Source organism: Balearica regulorum, chromosome Z, assembly GCF_011004875.1.
Source record: "Balearica regulorum gibbericeps isolate bBalReg1 chromosome Z, bBalReg1.pri, whole genome shotgun sequence".
In the NCBI taxonomy this organism is placed as follows: Eukaryota; Metazoa; Chordata; class Aves; order Gruiformes; family Gruidae; genus Balearica; species Balearica regulorum.
In genome coordinates this window covers 7,356,034-7,378,525 of record NC_046220.1, presented here as the reverse complement: position 1 = coordinate 7,378,525, position 22,492 = coordinate 7,356,034, and the positions used below count along the sequence as shown (strand labels likewise).

Sequence of the window (22,492 nt, the reverse complement as noted above, 5' to 3'; positions counted from 1 at the left end):
TCAGAGTATGTTACAAATGCACACTTTGGTGTTATGGTTAAAAAATTTAAAAAAATTTTTTTTTCTTCCTAAATTAATCAAAACCTTAGTTTTAAGTAGCAAACCCTTGAACCAGCAGTCTGCTGCAAACTCCTCTGTCTGGCACACTGCAGCGAACGAGCCTGAATTCTCCATGGTTGTGAGGGCCAAGGCAGTGAGACAGCGGCTGTAAAACAGATGATTAATTTCATGCTTTCCAAGTCAGTCCCATATTTAATTCTGGGGTTGGTGGGACTGACATAATTTCAAAGGCTCGTTCCTGCATTCTGCGTGACAAGGCAGCAGGCATGATAGATGCAAGAAGGCTTCCACGCCTGATGAAGAGGAAGAGGAGGATGTGGAGGGTGACGCTGCAGCTGGAGGACCACGCCATCATCACCAGCAGCAACATTTTGAGTGGAGGTGAGTAGTGTGAGTTACAGCAATGCAACTGGTGTGAAGGCCAGCGGAAAAACTGTAATAGGGGTCTAGGCAGGAGTGAACTGTGCTTCTCAGACCTCTCAGGAGGCCATGTTAGCTTGGACATGACATCCCTTTAATGCCATTACATTGTTTTCAGGCTACAGCTGGCTTGTGCTCATCTGCCTTGGAGACTCAATGCTTGCCTAACACTAACACTCTGTGCAGACATTCCCCAAGAAGATACAGCCTTAAATAAGACCTAGGCATGAAGGATTAAGTCTTCAAGCGTTCTGAAACTAGAGGTGACAAATGAAAGGCCTGACCTGCAGAGTGTGGACTGGAGATTGTGCTTAGGTTATGGCTTCAGCATTTGATGTGTAGGTGGAGGAATCCTCCATGACAATGGAGGAAATTGATCTGATGGGAAGGTTGCAGAGGAAAACATCAAAGCTCATTTTTATGGAGTTTAAGTTGGCACTGATCTGCACTGGGAGATGCTGTCAGAGAGGTAAGAAAGCTGTAAGAGGCAATGGGGAACTGGATTTTATGAAGTGGGTGTAGCGTTGTCAAAGATGGCCTTGTGAACCTCCTCTGAACAAATAGCAGGGAGCTCTTCTGAGAGAGAGGAGGTGGGAACCAGACCAGAAGGATAACACTGAAGAAACCTGCTTGATTTCCATGTATTTTATGATCATGAAATTATTTTTACATGAGTAACTTTCCCTATGGACTGGCTGTGTACAGAAATTCAATGGGCCTCCCAGTGTGCCCTTTTCCTGGTGCCAGACCCCCACGGTGCCACACGGTATCACTAAATCATTGCTAACAGACAACTACCACAGGAAAGCTGACCGTGGCCCAGACTTGAGCATGAACGTATGATCAGCTGACATTGTTAGCAGAGCCAACAAGTAATATAGTGAAGAATTTAAATGCCCTTTATTTTAGTGTCTGGAAGCTCATTTCTGTAAAAAGAAGCAAAATGTCATGAGAATGGATAAATGTAACAGGCCCCACAAGGAAACACCTTTCCGTGCGGCGAGAGGGCTGTGTATATTACAGCAGGGAGGTCACTGCTAATTGGCGCGTAGGAAGTGAGATCTGTTCCTTGCACTTGCTCCGGTTACACCATGAGGAGCTTTGGAGCACAGGAGCCTGAAAACACCCTGGTTTAGACTCTCTGCTATCCCCACGCAACCCCAACAGAGCCTTCGGCCAGCTATCGAGCCCAGCTGAGTTATCCTTTAAACCACACCTATGTTTTCCCTGTGACAAGGCAGCGACAAACCCAGTCTTGGATAGAAGTCAAAGCTCCCCAGAGCTGTTCTCACTTATATCCAGCTGTTTGCTGACCACTGGGGCTCTCACGATGAGTAAGGATGACTGTGGGCAACAATGATCTGTGAATGATTGCTTTTCTTTCTTCTCATTATGTTGGGACAGGGTGAGGGAGAGATGAGATCTGTTATGGCGATTCCTAGAGACATGAATATTTCCCATAGGAGAGGATGTTCTCATGCAGCTGCAGTGAGCACTTTGGTGGCTCAGAGGAATGTGGAGGGACACGGTGGGAAATGGGATGAAGGGAAATAAATTTGGGTCAGGGAACCTGGGTGTTGTGGAACTCAGCTACCTAATTTTGGCATTAGGAGTAATTTTTCTGCATGACTCACTCAGATCTGGTTTTCAGAAACATTAGCTGTGGGTAGATGCTCACAGATGAATCTTTACATTTTTTGGGGTGAAAAAAAAAAGGAAAAAAAATCTTGCAAACTCATTGCTTTGCTTTCTATTCTGCTAGGTTTGGGGTAAAAAGCAAAGAATCTTGAAAGCCCACAAATATTTGGATTTAGCAATTCAGTGGTTTTATCTCTGCATGAGACCAGGCTAGGATAGAGAATGCCTTGGAAACACAGATTAAAACAGCTCTTTAAATAGTGGCTCCCAACCCCCTCCCTGAAATTTCTCATGGCATTTTAATTAAAATCAGAGAAGGAGTCTGACTAACACCTCTGAAACTCAGGGACATAAATACCTAGTCTGAACTTCACTCCATTTATGCAATGTGTCCAAGTAAAAATCCTGACCAAAGTTTTAGCCTGGATCCAATCACTATGTGTCAAAATAATTAAAAATGTGTCTTTTTAAAATTATTATTATTTCTGAATTCTCCATCTAGGAAAGACAGTGGGAAATATTGCAAAACATATTTGTTTAAAGTAGTCCAGAAAGTCCAGTCAGTGAACAAGCTGTCTTCAAATCAAGCCTAAAACTAGTCTGCAGTCTGACAAGTCTTTGAATTAATTGCACTCTCCCTTTGCTAGCAAATGAGAAGTTTTTAAACATCCTCTTCTGTTTGCTGAGTGATTTTCTGAAGTTTGCATAGTGTGTTCCTTGCAGAATACTGTGATTTTCAAGAGCAGATCATTGCAAAATGCAGTAAGCTATTGTCCGGGTTTGGACAGCAGGAAGGAATAATTGGCATCAGCCAGGATTGCCTGTACCCGTTTGCTGGCAAGAATTCCCTAGCTGTGAGCTCTGCTGTGGGCTGAGGCCAGTTAGCAGCTAACAGATGCCACGCAGCAGGCAATGGCAGTGGGAGGAGGATACAGAGGGGAGAGGATTTAAGAGAGAGTGTCAAGTTAGGATCCCACAATAGAAATTCAATTTGTCCTTTCCATGCATGCAGCTGGAACCCAGGATAGGTACCATCCCACAAGCTACAGTTGCAAGGCCATTTCTGGGGATGAAAGGGGTCATGAGAAGAAATACTTCCCCCTGAGCTCTTAAGCACGTGCACTGGTTCATCACCTTTCCTTATGCTTCCCATATGGCATTGATAGCATGCAAGGGGAGGTCATATAGCTGAGCTGCAGTGGCTGAGAGTTGGGTGTCTTGTCTCCATGCTCCTCTAAGCTCCTTTCACACACTGTGAAGAGAAACAGGCATCTCCAAGAGCTGATTTATCAAACCCATCCTAGAGCCCTGGTTTAGGGTGGGATGAATCGGTCGTGAGAAGTGGATGTCTCTTCCTCGTGACCATAGAGGGAGAAGAGGCTGCTGGTTTAGGTAAGCCAATGAATTTTCAGTGACTTAAATTGGATGGGATGACACTTGCCCTCAGAAACTAAATGCATGGAGACACATAACTTAGCGTGACAGTTGCCATAGCAAATAGGAAATTGACAGTCGTGTCAGGCTGAACTGGAAGGGAGGAAACCACAAGAGTAATCAGAATTTCTCTTAATGCTTAGTAATGCCTAAAGCAGTTATTGTTTCAAGAAGAAATTCCACTTGTTCAACCATAGAATTCATGTGAATCACTGTGACCAATTCTCTGAGACCTAGGCACAGCTATCACAAACTCCAAAAGTGTTTTCAGACTCTGCCCAAATTCAATGGGAATTCTCCAATGGTGTCTCAGGACCAACCTCCTCCCCTGGAGTCATCACCAGCACAATGAGTTGCAATAGCAGGTCACCAGGACCTCAGGTAGGGAGCACACCAAATAGGAGACTTAGGATGAAGAAAGAGTGTAACTCATGATCTATGTTGTCTGCCCTACCCATGGCATGTAAAAGCTTCAGATGCGTCTGTATCGAAACACACAACCCAGTATGACTTTTCTTTGCTCAACACTACCCTCTTATATTTTTCTGAAATGAGAGTACTGATTTTCCTTGAAGTAAGGGTTCCTTAACTGGTGAACATCTGAAGGAGATAGGTTTTGCCTTGCTGGAGTAATGCGACACTTTCTTGTTCTTTTATATGCCTGAATTTTTGTGTGTAAAATATCACAGCCCTTCTGATCAGATGTAATACAAATGCTTTAAAAATAAATTGCCTTATTCTGAGTATTGATTATCCTGGGTTTTTTTAGGAGCCTAAAGTTCTTTAAAATGTAGAAGTCATTGATCTAGAAACAGTGAGAGAAATAGTGCATTTGGTGATGTATCTTGATATAAGGAGTTTTCTAATGGTGCCCCAGAAACAGTGCCAACTGCATTATCATGCTGATGAAGATCATAATTCAGTGGCAATTACAAACTGAAACTTGTCATTGACACAGTACATACAAACTGGAGGCATGAGAGAAGATGTAAGGCTCATGACTTTCTAATCCTGGGTGGAAAACAGCAGTGCAAATGTATATGAAAACCAAATCTGCAACCAGACATACCCATGAACTGGTAATAAAAGCCAGTGGCACAGACTCAACCTTGACTAATCTTGTTTAAAGGATCTAAGACTGAGTTACAAAGAAAAAAAAGAAGTCTAATAAAAGCATCCAAGATTTTGAAACCCAGCACAAAATTGCTGATGCAAGGGAAAATGTGAAATAATTTCAGCATGAGTCTGTAAAGACATATATTCAAAGGACCTGAACAATAGCAAATGCACTTTGCACATACAATATGAGGAATAATTAACAATCTTAAACGAAAAATGGAAGCTGAACACACTTAAAAAATGGGCATCAGCATGAAATATCTTTCTGCTTCCAATCCAAACCTCATTCATCAACATTGTCATTTTATACTACTTTGCTGACATAACAGGAAAATTTCGGTGCTCTGAATGTTCAGTTCCCTGTATAGGTGGTGAAGAGACACACAGGCTTGAACCCACAATGTCTATTTCTATCTTATATAGTTATTACTGGATTTTTGTAATATTTATGTTATTGAAACTGGTAGGAATTTTTCTGTCAGAATGAGTGAAAAATGCTAAGCTACATTGTTGAGCCACATAACCTAAAAACTTAGGAGCCATCAATTTAAACCATAATGTGAATATAATAATTGTAAATTCTTAATGTAAATGATTAAATTTTATTTTAAAAACATTTAAATCCTTACCTCTTCTAATTGAGATCTACCCTCCTGTCTCTAAACATTTATGTTTATGATGGGAGAGGAATATCAAGTTTTGACCATCTTTACTGGACTTTATTGATATTGTCATATTGAGATGGTCTTCTGTTTTGTTCTACTAAAGAAGCCAGGACTTAGGAAAGCCTTTATAAAAACAAAGAATTTTATCCAAACACAACTGATGTCATAATTAATTGCTTTTCTTCATGACAAGAAAAAAAATAAAGTACTGGAGCTAACATTTTTTTTAATCTCTTGGGTTGGAAGAGAGTAGTATTATTTTTGCACCTATCTCATTTATTTATTTGTGTCTGGTCATAGCAAAATGAAACACCAAAGACACAGTTACTGTGTATCTTTATTAGTCAGTTTCAATATATTTATAACCATTTCTTTGTTTTTATTTGTGCAACTGTAGTGGCCAGAAGTCCTCCGCCTAAGCAAGAACACTTGAGTTGGGTGCTTTCCAACCCAAGAATTAAAAGATGATCCCTCCCTCCAAAAGCTTGCAGCAAGGAAACAATAAGCCTGTATTATTTGGCAGGAATCGCTGTAATAACAGGGTTTCAGAAACTGCACTCATACCAAGTGACTTTTATGTCACTTCCTTAGGAGAACGGAGTGCCTGTGAGGTATTAACAATTAACTTGATTCCTGTGAGTGTCATACCCACTTTTAGTCCTTTTTGAAAGCTCAGAATAAGACATTTTGAATTTTGAAGTTAAAAACAATTCCTAGGTTAAGTGAAATTCCTACCTCTAGAAAAAAAAATACTTTGTGAGCTGAACCGGGGTCCTCTATAATGCTAAAAACTGATCTCCAAACTCTTTTCATTGTCAATTTTATCCAGTTCTACCTGGAGAGGAAATCGAGCTACTGTCTACATAGAAGACACCCTTGTGCATGTGCACATGCACACACACCTTCTCTCTCACTTTTAGCCTCTTATTTTGATTTACAGGAGCAGATTACCCATTTAAAAAAAAAAAAAAAGCATTAAACATATAACCTCCATTGGAACACTAGTGGTTCCCACTCTGTCTACCCAAAAGTTCTGTTGAAGAGCAAATCTGATTAGTGATATGGCAAACCCCCTATAGACTGAAAAAGACAGAGCACTTATTTCCCTATTCTAAAGAAACTTTAACAACATGCCATTAATAGACCATTTTTAGCCTATAAACCTCTTCCTGTGGCCTGAAACACTGACGTTCCCATACCTACCTGGAAGATCAGCTTCAGCTACTTAAATGATTACCCAGTGGAGACATAAACTGGGCTACCCACGCTGCCAAGGGATATAAACCTTCGCTCAGCGCAATGGGATAATCAGTAATGGTACAAACTGGCAGATGTGAGATCTGGAGTGCTTTCCCCAGCCCACACAAAGACTGAACAACACAGGTAACTCTTGGAGCAGTAAGACAAACCTTTGTTTTGCAAGAGTCCACCGTATTTCAAGTAGTTCTCCTCTTCAGTACCAGTAAGATTTCAGGAAACCAGACAGGAGAACCATATCACTTTTCAGCTGAAAGAATATGTGATACTCCTTTGAGTGACAACCGCTGTACAGATCTTTCTTCTTAGTTGGACAGGTTAAAACAAAGATAAGCAATAACCTTTGTTCTCAGTTAGAAGAAATCACAGTTAAATTATCAGCTTTATTATTGAGCCTACATGGGCATATATATAACTGAGCCATCTTTTTTCCCCCCTTAAATTTCTGAACTGTGTAAGAAATTGCCTTTCTTGCAATATAGGCTCCAAAGCTTTGAGGTTGAGCCCTGCTGGGGTAAGCAAAAAGAGAGTTGCTGGGTAGGCAATGCTTTAAAACTTTGAAACCGTCTCTCCTCACACAGAAACAGCTTGACCAAAGTGAGACCTTGTGGGCTTGCCTCAAAACTCCTCTGTTTTTCTGGGATGTAACGGGAACTCATGGGAGAAAACTGTAGCTGAAGATGCAGGAATGAGCAGTGAGCTATCCAAAATTGCTGTCCTTGTATTTCAAGCTAGGTGAAAGCTACTATGTGTGTGTGTAGGTGGGTACACTTTTCAAACAATTCTAGGAATTAAAACTAGGGAATTAAATCTATATGCATTTGACTGTAAAACAAGCTTATCTGTTGTCCTTCAACACCCATGTTTTCTTGGGCACCTACTTATCTGTCTTCTGTTATGAAGCTGAAGCTCCCTCAAGCAAGAAACAGAAATCTACACTGTTCTCAAATGTGCTTACAATTTGGCTGAATGCTATCAATAAGCCAAGGCCGCAGTCTGATCTCAACCCTTATTTTAACTAAGTTATCTAAACTGGTCAATTAAATAACTATAAAGCAATTTAAGAGTTGGATTCCTATGGTCCTTTTAATTCTCTTGAATGAATACATTTAAAAATAATTTATGAAAATGCAGTACAGTTGAAAAAATATTCATCCAGTTCTTTTCTTGACTGCACTATTTTGCAGTCTGCAGCAAATCGGTATTACTCTTCCCTGTTTCTGTAAAATGCTCAATGAGTTCAAATGAGTCTCAAATCTACTGAGACAGTTGAATTATTGCAAAAATCTGTCTAGGCCTGTAGACATGTGTTCTTTCGACTTCCCCTCCATCCTACTGAAAAATAAACTACTGTTCTTCATGGCTTATTTTGTCTCTGTCAAGGAAACTTTCTGCTCTCATCTCAGGAGAATTGTACAATAGCAATCTGATTCTGACCTTTCTACCTCTTCCTTGAATAACAGATGAAAATTGGACAGTGAAAAGTGGTGTACGCTCCATAACTTGTATCCCAGACACAATCTAATGACACTCTTCTTCTAGTAAAAACAATAGTTGCAGCAAAGGTTAAGGTAAACAGGTTTAGCTAATTACCTCTTAATCAAATCCAGTTATAATTTACTGCTGTCCTCTGAAACTCTGTGCCTACTAAACCATTGACTTTAGCTGGATTAGCTTATCTCTAGATAAACGCAATGTGATTAATTTCTCCCACAGTACAGCAGCACGTAAATACCAAACAGGAATAATATATGACCAAATAAACTCAGCTCACACACTATCACAGCAGAACTCTCCAAGGCCCTCAAGTACCAGGCACTGAAATCAAATCCTTTATTTTACAGAAGGTGATGGTGGGGAAGTAATCATTTTTATGTTATTCTTTGTCCCAGAGACAGAAAAGAAAACATCAGAAGCAAAATGCAGCACCACTTTCACAGTGAGGAAAGTCACACTGTGAGATATAATGTGCACTTTTGCGTGTGCAAATCCTTGCTATAGGCATCTAAATCAGGTGTATACACATGAACACAAACATGCATTTGTCATATTAAGTTTTGAAAGTGTGGCTGTAAACACTCTGAGTAATTTTTTTAAGTTGTCTTTCTAGATTATGAAATAATCTGTTTTTCAAGTAAGTGCGAGGGACTAAAGAGAGCTCAATTAAAAATCCATTTAAAATGTTTATATGAGATCTGAAACCACATATACTTCTTGAGTTTATACTTTGGTTTCAAGCTTAGACTAGTTTAATCAAAATATTTGTTACTTCTTGAGCAAACTTTAGACTACTTTTTAAAGAAGATGCTCTGAGGTATGGTTCTGTGTCAAAATAGTAAGGAAGCCATAATTCCCCAGAGCTTTCTTAGAAGCCCTGCGAAATGCAGCAGTTTCAACTCAGTTGCAGCTTGTTTTTTCAACTTTATACCAATCCAAAACCTGAGGCAGACATAAAATATCTGTGTGAAGTGCTTGTTGCAGCAGAAAAAAGCAGAGCTTGATACAGCTCTGTCCGCTGGGGATAGTGAGACCCTGGCACAGGCTGCCCAGAGAAGCTGTGGCTGCCCCTGGCTCCCTGGCAGTGTTCAAGGCCAGGTTGGATGGGGCTTTGGGCAACCTGGGCTAGTGGAGGGTGTCCCTGCCCATGGCAGGGGGTTGGAACTAGATGATCTTTAAGGTCCCTTCCAACCCAAACCATTCAGTGAGTCCATGGTTCTCTGAGGGTCCAACATGCTCAGTGGGAAAGAAGCAACTTACCTGACCTGTGTGATCTTAAATTCAAATCTTGCCTTGCTTTAGCATTAACCTTACTTCAGTGCCACTTGCTTACTGCAAAGCAGCAGGTTGTCCAAATAACAACAATTACACCAAACTCTAACACTGTATGTTCTTTCCCATGCTCCTGAAGAGCTACTATTATACTGGATGCACTTTGAACTCTAATTTGCACTTCTTCATTATCAGCCACATATTGCTTCCTACTTTTGTTTGCTCTAGCAAAAGCTAGGAAAAATTACTTCTCAGATCTCAATGCCAGCCTGCATTTAGTGTGTTGGGCAGCCCTTATTGATGGGATATGTGAGAAGGAATTCCTCTAAATGTGAAGCAGTGGATTCACACTTTATGGCTGCTACTCTGAACACTGGTCTGTAGACATTGGGGTTCAATGTCTGAAGGGAACTGTGAAAGGGAACCAAGAAAACCAAACTGGGCACAACAATTTGAATATGCTAAATGAGGACCTAAACTTCCACTGATTACTACTCTGCATGTTAAAAGAACCCAACGTGAACCAAACCAGTTCAGCACAACTGAACTGGCCAACCTGTTAAAGGAAAGCAAAATTTAAATGGAAAGAGCTGGATGCAAAAGTGGTCCTAAAGTGGCTATTGTAGAAAATTACTTTGAAGCTGGTCCACATCCTTTCATAGAAATTAATACATCCATTCACTGGGGATTCTGTTATGGTGACATGCACACTATAAACAAATGATGGGCCAAGCTTTAGGAGCCTTCAAACCTTCCCTCTGTTGGACAGATTTGCAGTTGTCACTACCCTTTGATTTTCTCCCTTTTACATATATTTTTGTTAGCTCTTCTGTTGTGTGCCTTGTGAAAATAGACCTCAAGTTCAAGGCTGTGTAAAGTGGTTGGATTTTTGTCAAGCCATTGGAGTTCCAGCCAGTAAGTAAGAGTCCCAGTGCACAGGTCAAATTAATTCCATCATCATCAAATGGAAACAAAGTGCCTGAGACAAAGTGACTGAGAGGTCAAGGAAATCTGCAGCTGAGAATCAAACTGGGGCCAGTCACAATTCAATACATTAAAGGTGAACTATGGGACATTTTTAGAACTTGGGGTGCACTCCAGTGATTGCACACAATCTTTCATACTTTTTGTGGCTTTATCTCAGATTTGTTGTTGACTGATGCACCAGATGAAACAACAAGAATTATTCATTTATGTGAATTTTCCTTCTTTGGATTAATTTTGTATAGTTGATGTGATTACTATATGAAGTCACTTTTTAGAAAACTTTTTTAAACTCTACACCAGTATAGGAACACTTTGTGTATCTGACAGCTCTGGAGTTTCCCGTTCAAAAAAACAGGTCAGGGTTCAACCTGTTAAACTTTTGGTAACTCCAAGATGCTCCACGAGTGGAATTGCCCATCCACAAATGCAGACCTGATTGCTGCTTCTATTTCCTTATAAAGCAATGGTTAATGCATGAAAGAAATGAATGCACACGTTTTATCCCTTGCAGGGCTGACATCTTTCTGGCTGACTGATAAAAAACTTCAGATGATCAGACAGGAGAAGTGTATCTGCTACGTAGTCAGTATGCCTCAGAGCATAAGACTCACTTCCATTCCATGGCAGGTCTGGGAAAATAGCAAAAAAACCCATAAGCTAGCTTTGGGTGAAAACAGCTGTGAGTTTTCAGTACAATTGTAATCTTGCACCTTAAATTCATGACCCTTTAAATTTGGTGTCATGTGAACCCTGATTAGTCATCCCTTGAGGGAAAGGAAGCCTATCTGAGAAGCTCTCACACTTCCAAACTGCCCCACTCTTCGTGGCTTTAAGCCACATAAAAGTAATAACTGTTCCATAAGATATTGCTCAGTGGCTCTTGGAAACGCCTTGGAATAGGACTTATTCAGCAGATTTGTATAAAACTCAATCTCTTGTTTTTATAGTGTCTGCGGATTACAACATGAAATGTAATCATTCTGACTAAAATTTGTGCCTCTCCACAATGCTGTTTCATACCAAACCTGATGCTTTTTGGTTGCCTGCTGCAGATTGCCAGCTGGCTCTGTTTTGCTGGAATGGGGCCCTGGAATATTGTTCATGTTTCAAAAAAGCATCTATTGTATCTTCCCCTGCCCAAATCGCCAAACACACCCAGGATAACCAGGGTCTGCAAATCCCTGAGTATTCTCCTCCTGCCTGTGGGGTCCTCCTTGCCTCCTTGCTCCTATTTATTTTAGCTCCTTTCTACAGGTCCTTACCCAATGGTTAGGTCATAATTTAGTTAGGCTGACCTCAGCCAAGGGTTTCTATTAGAGCTTTACTTCTTGCCCTAGACTCTCCCTTTGTATAGACAAAATTATATGGAGGGGGTTATTCAATCTGTCTGTGATCTGTATCACCATCTAGATGCAGAGTTAACTATCCTGGCAGACTCCAGAACCCAGGGCACTTTAACTTTTCATGACTGTAGCATGGACTTCTGTGTCTGGACTAATCACCTTAGATACCCTCCAGAGTATAGGAAGAGAAAAAAAGGTGTTTTAATTTTGTCATTCATCTCAAGATCAAAGCTAGTAAGATAAATCCCTCTCTCTTCTGTTCCCAGGTGACAGGTAGATGCAGGGTGATATGGATCTGAGGTGAACTGTGGCCTCTGGCCATACTTGGGTCCCCACTTATCTTGGAGTGCTGTGTTTTAAACTTAAGAGCCTCCAATAAAATTCTGATAGTTTCGTAGGATGAACCTAGGCAAATGGAACCTGGGTTTTTAAAATGGTTCCTCTGTGGGAGATTAACTCCATTAAGAATGTTCAGTCTCTTTAAAACAGATAATTCTTGGAGGATGTTAAAAGACTAAGTGTTGCAAGTTATTTGCATTAAATTGCTGAATCCTATTGTGCTAAGTAAATTTTATCTTTTTGTTCTCTTCATTAGAGTATAGAAAGAAATACTACTTTCCACACAGCATGGTTAGTTTTATCCTGGTGGGTTTTAAACATAGTTTATAAGGTTTGGAAAGATTGTCAGCTGATTATGAAACTGATGAATTTGGAGGCATTAATAAATATAATCTGCACTGGGAGGACTGCATCAATTGTACGTTTGAAAGCTTATTTCCAATGACACTAGCTCTGAAGAGTATTTTACATTTGAAAGAGTGTGGAATTCTTCTTTTGGCATCTCTAGTGAAAAGCACAAATTAAAATATATATGTGCCTTTCCCTCCCATTTTGATAATGGGGGAATTGTCTATGTACCTTTTATGAACAGTGAGAGAAAACAAATCAGCTGTAGCCTTTTGACACTAGTCTCTGTCGCTCATTTGTCAACAGCCACAGGTTTAGTTGTATCTAACAGTGAAGGCACTAAAAGAATAACATGGATATTTTAATTGTTCTTTCAAGTTTCCACTCGAGCATTTCAAAAGGATAATGCTCTTAGCTCTTTCAATTTCAAGCTAATACTCAGGTTTTCAGTCTTTATATGTGATGGTCACCAGCTAGACCTAGAATTGTATTTACGAGAACTGGAAGCGTCAGCAGAACAGACTGATGGTTTCCATCCTCAGAGCATGTTTGCTGGGCTGAACCTCAAGTGTGAACAGGAAGGAAAAGCACTGTCAGAAATGGTGTGGCATTGAAGGAGTTTCTGCCTGCTCAGCACTGTTGTGTCCATAGGAACTGTAGGCATCTTCAGCTTCAGGTAACAGGTTTAGGGAACTTGGTATTTGGACTCACCCCTATTGCAGCAGTTAGCCATCCCATTCCTGTGCAGGTCAGGTCCTACGTCCTGAGGGTGTCAGAGCTTAAATTATTATCCCCTCCCCAGCATTTTCCTAGTCTGGATGCTCCTTTCAACGTGTTGGCTTTGGTGAGTCCCATTCCCACTTCGGCAACTCTCGTCCTGTGTTACATGAGGGCACCAGATCCAGATCTATAGGTTCTGGTAGAAGTGAGCTGCTGCAAAGCTGAGTCTTAAATCCCCTTTGTGAATCCAGTCCCTTTGTGGATGCCAGCTGTGCTTGGAAATTTGACTTAGGATCTTAAAATCTCTTTGTAGATCCAGCCCTCGGGCACCTTTGAAAATCCCTCCATAGGAAATGAGGGTTTTTTCACTGTAAGTGTGAAATAGAGTATAACTCTTACTGGTTTTAGTGCAACTAAGATCATGTAGCACTTTTTATAGACTGCCAAAGGGTCTAAATATGGTCAGTAAACCAGAAGGTGTTTTAAGGGGAGTAGACAGAAGGGGGTTATGTCTGCATGGGCTCATTGCCATCTGTATTTAAAGCATGGGGGGGTATTGTGATGCCTTTGGGGAGGAATGCAGCTACTTGCACTTTATTTTATTATTGTAATTTGAGTGCCAAGTCCCTGGAGCTGAGGAGAGATGATTCTTTTTCTTTTTCTTGCCTCTGAAAATTCAGGTAAACAAATAGTGAAACCCTGTAGAATGGTCCACTGTACAGAAAATTAATTAATTGAATAGCTTGGCCTTTCAATGATTACTTCTCTTTCCAATTCGTTATTTTAAGCAGGCTGGGTTTTCAGCACTCAGCTTCCCCTGGAAAAAAAATACTTTCTTACATAAAGGTTTGCACATGAGTTTTCAAGCAAAATCGACTGTGAAGCATTGAATGGCATAGGCTGAAAAAAACCCTGAACTGTGTAGCTGTATGGTTGTATCTTTTGCTGTAGTGAAGGGCTCTTACAACCAGGCTACTGTCCTGTAACTTTTGGTGCCTGAGATGAGCATTGTGGGTCTTGCTTTTGTTTTGCGAAGGAAAAATACGTAATAGTATATTTGTTTTAACAAAAAGTACCCTGTGAAATGGACTCCTGGGGAACTGAAATTTTACCATACAGACTCCAGGCTGCAACTCTTAGAAGTTTGGGATGGTCTGTAGTCTACAAATGCACTGACAAATGTATGATTTAATGTGGAGAAACACTAGCACAATGATTCTTTCATAGACCTCTTAAAACATTATTGTTTCCTGTCTTCTGGCGGTCACTTCTGGAAATTGGAATGTAATGCTGAACCTTTCACTTGTTTTAATGTCACCTTTGCATAACTGCTCCCCTTTGGAAAGAGATGCACAGGTGTTAATCTACTTACATATTTCAGATGTGGTACTCTTTTTATAGACGGCTATGAGAAAATGTTCTCTGTGTTTTGCGTTGACCAACTTTCTTTTCCTTGTGGCACAAGAAGGCTTTGTAAATACACGCAAAGAGCTTTCTTTTGCAAACTCCTGAAGCTTCCAAGGAATTGCTTCTCGAGTTTTATTCTGAACAGCAAGACTGTAGGAAAGCAAGATCAAAAAATTCAACTATAAGTTTTGCTTTGAAGCAGACTGATGTCTTCTGGAAGATGCTTCTGGATACTGGAGCTAAGGACACAGCAAAATTTTTTCTTACATTCACACAAAATTTCATTCTTGAGACTGAGTTGCATCCCACTTGCAATCCTTTGTTATTCAGCTCCTTAGATGACAAGGTCCACGAAAGTCTACTTATACTAGCTACTTAAACCAGCATTTACTTACACCAGCCAAAGAGCTGCCCTTGACATTTTTCACTCAAATTTTAATTCCAGTAGGTAAGTGCCTTGAAACCTTATTGGCTGTATGCTGTGTGTTTGCTTTTCACCTTTTTACACTGCTTAAAAATGATTTAGCTGCTTAAGGGAGAGATGGTGTGACTAAGAAAATGTGAAGTTGTTGAAACAAATGATCTCCATTCAGTGGGACGAAATTAAGGAAATAAGTATTTCTTCCCTGATAGAGCTATCATTGCTGTTTACACCATCCTTCCTTTCAGCAGAACAATTTATTTCCATGCAATCTTCTTGATCAGCTCAATGGTTCTGCATCAACCCTACCCAGAGGAAGCCACTCCCAGGGGGCGTCACCATGGGAATGAGCATACATGAGAGTGCATCAAACATACACTTTAGTGGCATAAACAGAAGTCCATAGGCTGAGCAGCTCAGATAAGTGATACCAATGAGCAAATGCGCACTTGCTTGGAGTGTTATAGACTGTTCAGAGTAGGCTTTGGCAGAGTGGCATTGCTCATGTGCAAAGGCAGATGGTGACAGGGGTCTGATGGAGTGCAGTAGCTTGTATAGCATTGCTATACCAGGACCTTCGAATTTTCTTGTGTGAGGATGCTCACACTTCTGTGATGCCTGATGGACAAGCTGCTTGCAGGTGCCAGGGCAGTTTCTTCTTGAACTGCTTGCTTGTGTATTGTACTTTTTGCCTACTAGCTTGCCTCCTCAGAGATCTGTCAACTTCATGTCCACCATCTGCTATTCTGCAGCCTCTCTTTTTCTAACATCTGTTTGATTTTCCAGGAGCTGGATAGATAAATGAGGTGTGACTGCTGCTGAGCACTTCTGAGCAAAGAAGCTTGACAATGAGGTCATCCTGCGGTTTTAAGATCCTGACAGTCCAGGCCATGGTTATCAGACATGGACTTTCTAGGTTTGCAGTTTGATTTTAGCATATCATAACATCCCCTTGATTTATCTCTGTGGAGTGCACTTCCACACATGCAGTGCTTTTCTATAAGATGCAAACGATGCCAGTAACTTTAAGGGCAGAGAAGAATTAAGCAGAACAAAATGTACAGTTCTTTAGATGTTTTGATGTGAGTTTTCTATTCCTCTGCTTTCTGCTGACTCAAAAGAAACATTCATTTCAAAAATTAAAATGAAAAGCAATCCCCTCTCTTCCCCCAGCTCTTTGACTGTCTTGTCAGGAGACTACAGAGGAGCAGAGCCAAACCTGATAGAGGGTTCATCGATGACAAATTGTGACTTTGAAGTTGTGTTTGCTGAAAAACCAGGAAATGTCCATTTGAATTGCTTTAACAAATGTTTTCCTTTAATGTTTAAATTCAAGAAGAGGATCCGAGGGCAAAGACATCAGAACAACTGCTTCACAAATGTAGAAGCCAGTCTATATGTCACTGACAGCTGAAAAGGTCTCCTTTTCTACACTCTGTCTGTGTGCAGTCAAGTTAATTAAATGTGAGTGTTAATTGGAGCCTCAGATACAGCATTAGCAACTTTCAGTGTCATGAGATAATACTAGATATAAGCAAAACAGAAATGGGGACTCCAGTCTTGCATGTGCTTCCAGCATTACTTAGACTGCAACCCTACAAACAACAGCTGATGTGACCTGTCACCAATGCTGGAGGAAGCAGTGCTGTCATCTCCCCACTCCTGGCAGCTTCTTCCCACTCCTTACCAGTAAAATTGTAGAGATAGTCATGGAGGAGGAGCAGACCCAGGTTGAAAGGATCCATAACTGCGTTGTCAGTTCAGCTATCATGCGGGCCTCTCTCCCCAGACTGGCTTCCCACATCCTAGGGTGGTGTGGAGGAGGAAAAACCCCCGAGGGACCAAGGGTAGGGCAGGGTTGTGGCTGTGCCAGCACGTACTGGCTGAAACTCTACTTGCCTTCAGGGGTCTTCCCATGTCAGTTGTACTGGCAGATGAGAAATCTGAAAGCCATCCTGCTAGGGGTTCATTGCTGCTGTTATTTCTAGTTGGTGCCATCATGATCCTGGGAAGGTTTGACCGACAACCTGAAGCCTGCTATGCTAGGTGCTATACAGACACAGAAGGAGAAGACAGTCAACGCCTGAAACCAGCTTAAAATAATGAATCTTCTTGCAAGAGACAACAAGTGGAGCAGAAGGAAGAGCAGCAGCATCTTGTATAGGATATGAAAGCAATGGGGTGCAGGAATGATTCCCACAGGTCAGCAAGCTGATGGGGAAGCAAGAAGGTAGAAGTCTCACATCCTAGGAGAACATCAAGTTGCAGTACCCAAGATTGAGAAGAAAGAAGCTTAGGTAAATGGAGAAATTCTTTGCCAGACAACAGAGGATGTAGAAGGATGTCTGACCTGAAGACCCCAGTCGTGAGCCTGAAAGCCAGGCCAGGATGATGGGGAGATTGGAGAGTTGAGGTGGGCTGAGGGAGAAGATATAGCTTTGCTGTGCCTCTCTTGAAGCTGGGAAGTGGCACTGCACAAGGAGGTATCAAAGAGGTAGCCTGAGATGAGACAAAACATTTTAGATTTGTCCAATTAGACAAAAGGAGACAGATCAGAGCAGTGAAGATCTACAGGGAGCCTGCATAGAGATGGCAGTCGAATTCATGTGAATGATGAATGTTCAAGAGGAGCACAGATGTCCCTGAGCTGCAAGTGAGGATTTTAACATGGGAAACAATATTCTCATTGCAAAGCTCCTCTCTTTTCCCAAAGCACATAAAAATGAATGTTGTGACACTGCAGTTGCCATGATGGAGATTTATTTATTCAAGGTGTGAAGGAATTTTGTAGTCAGCTATGCTAAACTGCTTCTATGAGCATGTCTGCTTTTGAATAAATGAGCAAATGATATCATGTATCTGTTTTACTTCATGATTTATCAAATGGAAGGTCTTTATACGTGAAATACCACTGTACCTGGGCACAGGAGAAATCACATAACTATTTTCTGTCACGTAAAATGCCACAGTCTTTCCTTTATTACAAATAGTTCTCAGTTACAACTGGAAAAGCTAGGAGATAGTTAATCTTTTGTCATATTCTGCACAAATAGAGACAAAACTGAATATATTTCCCGTATTGAATTACTTGTTCATTTATTCCAAGTTAAAGATGCTAATTACTATCTGTATTTTCACAGCCTTATCTGATTATATTAACCTGACAAAAGGGCAGCCAAAATTCAAGATTAAATTTCAAGATAATGCTAATAGACTCCTTTTTTCTCCCATCTCTTCTGTCTTGGCTGATTTTCATTAGTTCATTTATAAGGCTCTTATTAACCCATAGTTATTTCAACACAGTATGCAACATAGACGTGGAAATTTGATCTTGATGTTATCCTCCACTATTTAAAATCTGACTTCAGATCTGCCTATTGCCCAAGGAAAGCAGGAGAATGCAAATAATGATCTAAGATTCAAGAAAACAGAGAAGAAGAATAAATTGGCAGAGAAGTAGAGAAGTCTGCTTTGAAAATGTCTTCTGGAAAGGAGGAGTAGAAGGATAGTGACAAGGAGTCACAGAGATGCATCTTACAGAAACTTTCTGGAGACAGAACCACTCAGCAATATGCTCCGAAAATTTTCCAAAGTATCTCTCAAGTCAGTGGCCTTAATACTCTCTGTGGGATGTGTGAACTATGAAAAGGCAGAAAAAGACAGTAGTTTTGTCGGTGTTTTCAAAATTATTATCAGTTTGAGGATTGAGACTCAGCTCCCAAATTATATGCTAAGGTCAGAAACTCAGCTTGTGTTAAAGCAAGTGTACATTCCTAGACCTCTTGGTTGGAGAAAAAACAGTGAAAGTATGTATGTCCAAGGGTATGACAAAAAAAAAAACCAACTATTTTTAAAAGTCTCATGGAGTTTCAGCTGATGTTCTGAGGTCCCAAGTCATGACTTTTAAATGCCTAGGGCTGGTACTGAGGAAATTATTTTTGTGTTATTTTTGTCAGAACTGGTGATAAGATCAACATGAGCCGGCAATGTGCCCTTGCAGGCCAGAAAGCCAACCGTGTCCTGGGCTGCATCAAAAGCAGCGTGACCAGCAGGTCGAGGGAGGGGATCCTGCCCCTCTACTCCACTCTGGTGAGACCCCACCTGGAGTACTGCGTCCAGCTCTGGGGGCCCCAGTACAGGAGAGACATGGAGCTGTTGGAGAGAGTCCAGAGGAGGCCACGAAGCTGATCAGAGGGCTGGAGCACGTCTCCTGTGAGGACAGGCTGAGAGAGTTGGGGTTGTTCAGCCTGGAGAAGAGAAGGCTCCAGGGAGACCTAATTGCAGCCTTCCAGTACCTGAAGGGGCCTACAGGAAAGATGGAGAGGGATTGCTTACAAGGGCAGGGAGTAACAGAACAAGGGGTAATGGGTTTAAACTGAAAGAGGGTAGATTTAGATTAGATATAAGGACGAAATTCTTCCCTATGAGGGTGGTGAGGCACTGGCACAGGCTGCCCAGAGAAGCTGTGGCTGCCCCTGGCTCCCTGGCAGTGTTCAAGGCCAGGTTGGATGGGGCTTTGGGCAACCTGGGCTAGTGGATGGTGTCCCTGCCCATGGCAGGGGGTTGGAATCAGATGGGCTTCAAGGTACCTTCCAACACAAACTGTTCTGTGATTTTATGATTTTATGTTAATTGGATTTTCTACCAATTGGGATTTTCAACGTCTTCTCTCCTGGAAGTGGCTTCAAATCCCCAGGGTTCAGAAGCACTCAATGATACGTGTGTGTAGGTCTTAAAAGGAAGTGGGTAAGAGTTTCTATGAAGAAAGGATGGGGGTGGAGAAACATCTAAGGGTAAGAAACAGTAGGAATCAGTGGGCTGTCAGTGTCAATTCTGGGAGAAAGAAATTTGCAAGTAATGGATTGGGCAATCCTCAGATTTGCCAACACTGTAGTATTTTGCACAGCTGTGTCAGTGACTAGAGGGACCTCATATCTCTGCAGGAGGACCAACAGCACAAGCTATGCGTGTGCACATAGAGGGGGCAAGGGGATCTTAAATATGTTTGCCACATATATAAAATCCTTCCTCAAGAGGGACCGAGCTCTGACTTTTATTTATATTCAAGGAGAGGTTTTACAGAAAGGATGAAAAACCTTATTCTTTTGCTGCTCAGACACAATGGGAACACCAAATTGCATATTATGTCTAGTACACATTATATCTCAAGTACTGTATCTTGGCTGCTGTAAACAGAAAAGTGACTGACAAAATTAATGTTTCCTATGGAAGAGCTGCAACAACTCAAGTACTCGGAAAACCTAAATCTCCTCTACTGAAGGCTCATTTATCTGGCTTGCTGTCCTTAATGAAAAATATGACAAATCCATTCCCAAAGGAAAAGTCTTAAACACAGGTTTACACACAGCTTCCACCTCCTGGTATTTTTCTCCCTGCTTCATCGTGGCAGAAGAAGGGGATTCTTCTGGCCAGCAGTAGACCTGTGCAAGTACAGACTTGGTGAGGTGAGACTCATTCCTCTAAAACAGGTCAGATGAATGGCATGTTACAAGAACTTATTTCTCCCCATGGGTGAGGAAGAGAGTTCAGGTGATGGGGTCAGATGTATTTTTTTTTTTTTGGTGATGACTGGAGGGCTGGATCCCTCCCCTGTTGACCCCTCTCCCTGCTATGGGCATGCTGCCTTCTCCTGTTGTGGCTGTGTTGAGTGAAGGCTGTGTTGCTTCACTGCTGGGGCTACTCTCCACAGTCCATCTGTGACTGCCCCCTAAACCCATTTCACTCCAAATGAGTTTGCAAAAAGATTTCTAACCCAACTTTGCTTGCTTGAAAGGCATTTTAGGGGGTGCATCAGCTGATTTGCATGTGCAGTGTGGGAGCAGGCTGGGACCCTCCGAGGTGGATGGTGCTGGGAAGCTGTGGGTGTTCCAGGGTTGCAATGGATCCTGCTGGGAAAGGACCTGTGCCTGGGACCCATGGCTGCCCGAGGTTCAGGTCCTGTCTGTGGTCCACCATCTACCACACAGGGGACAGACTGAGGATGATCAGTTCTATGTATTTTAAGTGATTTCATGTTTTGTATGAAAACAAGGTCAGATAAAGGTTTTTGGTGTGGGTTTCACTGGTCTGGCTAGTAAAAAGGAGAAACAATTGTTATGGATCTTGAAACAGGAGCAGAGGGGCTGGGGCAGGCAGAGTCCCTGAATGAGCGACTACGTGTACTAGTTTGCTTCCCTGGCAAAAACTAGAAACAATCTGTCCTTCTTTAGATGGTCCAAAAACCTACTTAAAAAATCAAACATTGAAGCTGATTTCAGTTCAAATTATTTGAAGTGGATCCAGTTTATATTTTCAAAAGGATTTGATGCCTATATATGTATATATATTATATTATATTAAATATAATATAAAAATAATAAAAACATTAGTGAAACCTCCACTGAACTGATCACAGAGTTCATTAGTTTACTGAAAGTACATTTTTCATTATAATATAAAGACAAGCAATCAGAACTTAACAACAATCTTTGTATTTAAATAATTTCTAAAAATACTGATAAGGAAAGAGAAAAAGAAAAATGTCTCTAAGTCAGTGTAAATCCTTTCACAAAACAGAAATAAAGGGCCTTTTTTTGGGAAAGTGTTTTTCACCTTAGCTACCCACCTGAAAATTTGACAGATTAATGAATTAATATGTGCATTTGCGTCTCCAGGTTTTAAAAACTTCCTCCCCTAATTAGCTAGTTTCATTATCACTCTTCTCATTGCCGTTGCTGCAGATCTGTATGCCGCTAGAAACACCCAGGGTCTTGGCACTGAAACTTCAAGTTATCGTAAATCAAGATTGTCCTTTCACTAATATGTATTCCAGCTGAATTATATGTGAGATTTTTAACACTATCATTATATGTGCACGAATGCTTAGGCATCCTTAATGTAAGGGCAGGGTAAAAGTATGTATTTGTGTTTGTGCTAAGCCAAAAGAGGCCACATCTGGGATTTATGTAGAGTCGGCTTGCAAAACTATGCCTTAATAAAAAAGGAGAGCCTCTAAATCATGACCCTATTTTATTTACATGCACTGTTTCTACCATTCCAGGTAGACAAAACTTTGCTTTTGTTTGGCTTTAAATAACGAATTGACATTACAAAGCATCGATTAGGGCACCTGTGGCAGACTGCTGCTCGAACAATATTCAACTCATTCTGGCTATAGCACCACATACCCATTGGTCTGCCAGATTTCTTCTGGCGTTCGCATTAGGAGCCAGACCCTTGGCTCCACAAAGCACTAGAGGGCAGGCTAGACTAGAGTTCCCCCCTCCAAAATGAGGAATAAAAGAAATTAAGTTCACAACTCCACTCAGAAATACAACTTAAAGCTAGAAAGAAAGCCTCACCTCGCACCTAAAGCCTTTAGCAGGAATTAGGCCACTTCACAAGGAATTCTTTTCGCTCTTACTGGGAAGCTTTATTTCCGAGCACAAGCGACAAGCAGTTCTGCAAGGAAGCAGACATGAATCACAGTTTAGTGCAGATCTGCACTGCTGAGGGGAAAGTCTGACCCCACAGTTCCCGCGGGGGATCTGCTTTCCCCTTCCCAC

At 41.2% G+C, this 22,492-nt stretch overlaps 1 long non-coding RNA gene across 2 annotated transcripts; it reads left to right on the top strand.

The window, feature by feature from the left end:
- Window positions 1–283: 283 nt before the first annotated feature.
- On the top strand, window positions 284–17,763 carry LOC142599533 (uncharacterized). Of its 2 annotated transcripts, XR_012833101.1 has the most exons (4): window positions 284–441; window positions 599–949; window positions 15,714–15,843; window positions 16,101–17,763. It is a non-coding gene; the product is annotated as an uncharacterized LOC142599533 (long non-coding RNA). The 2 variants fall into 2 exon arrangements; XR_012833100.1 differs by having other exon boundaries at window positions 15,714–17,763.
- The last annotated feature ends 4,729 nt before the right edge of the window (window positions 17,764–22,492 follow it).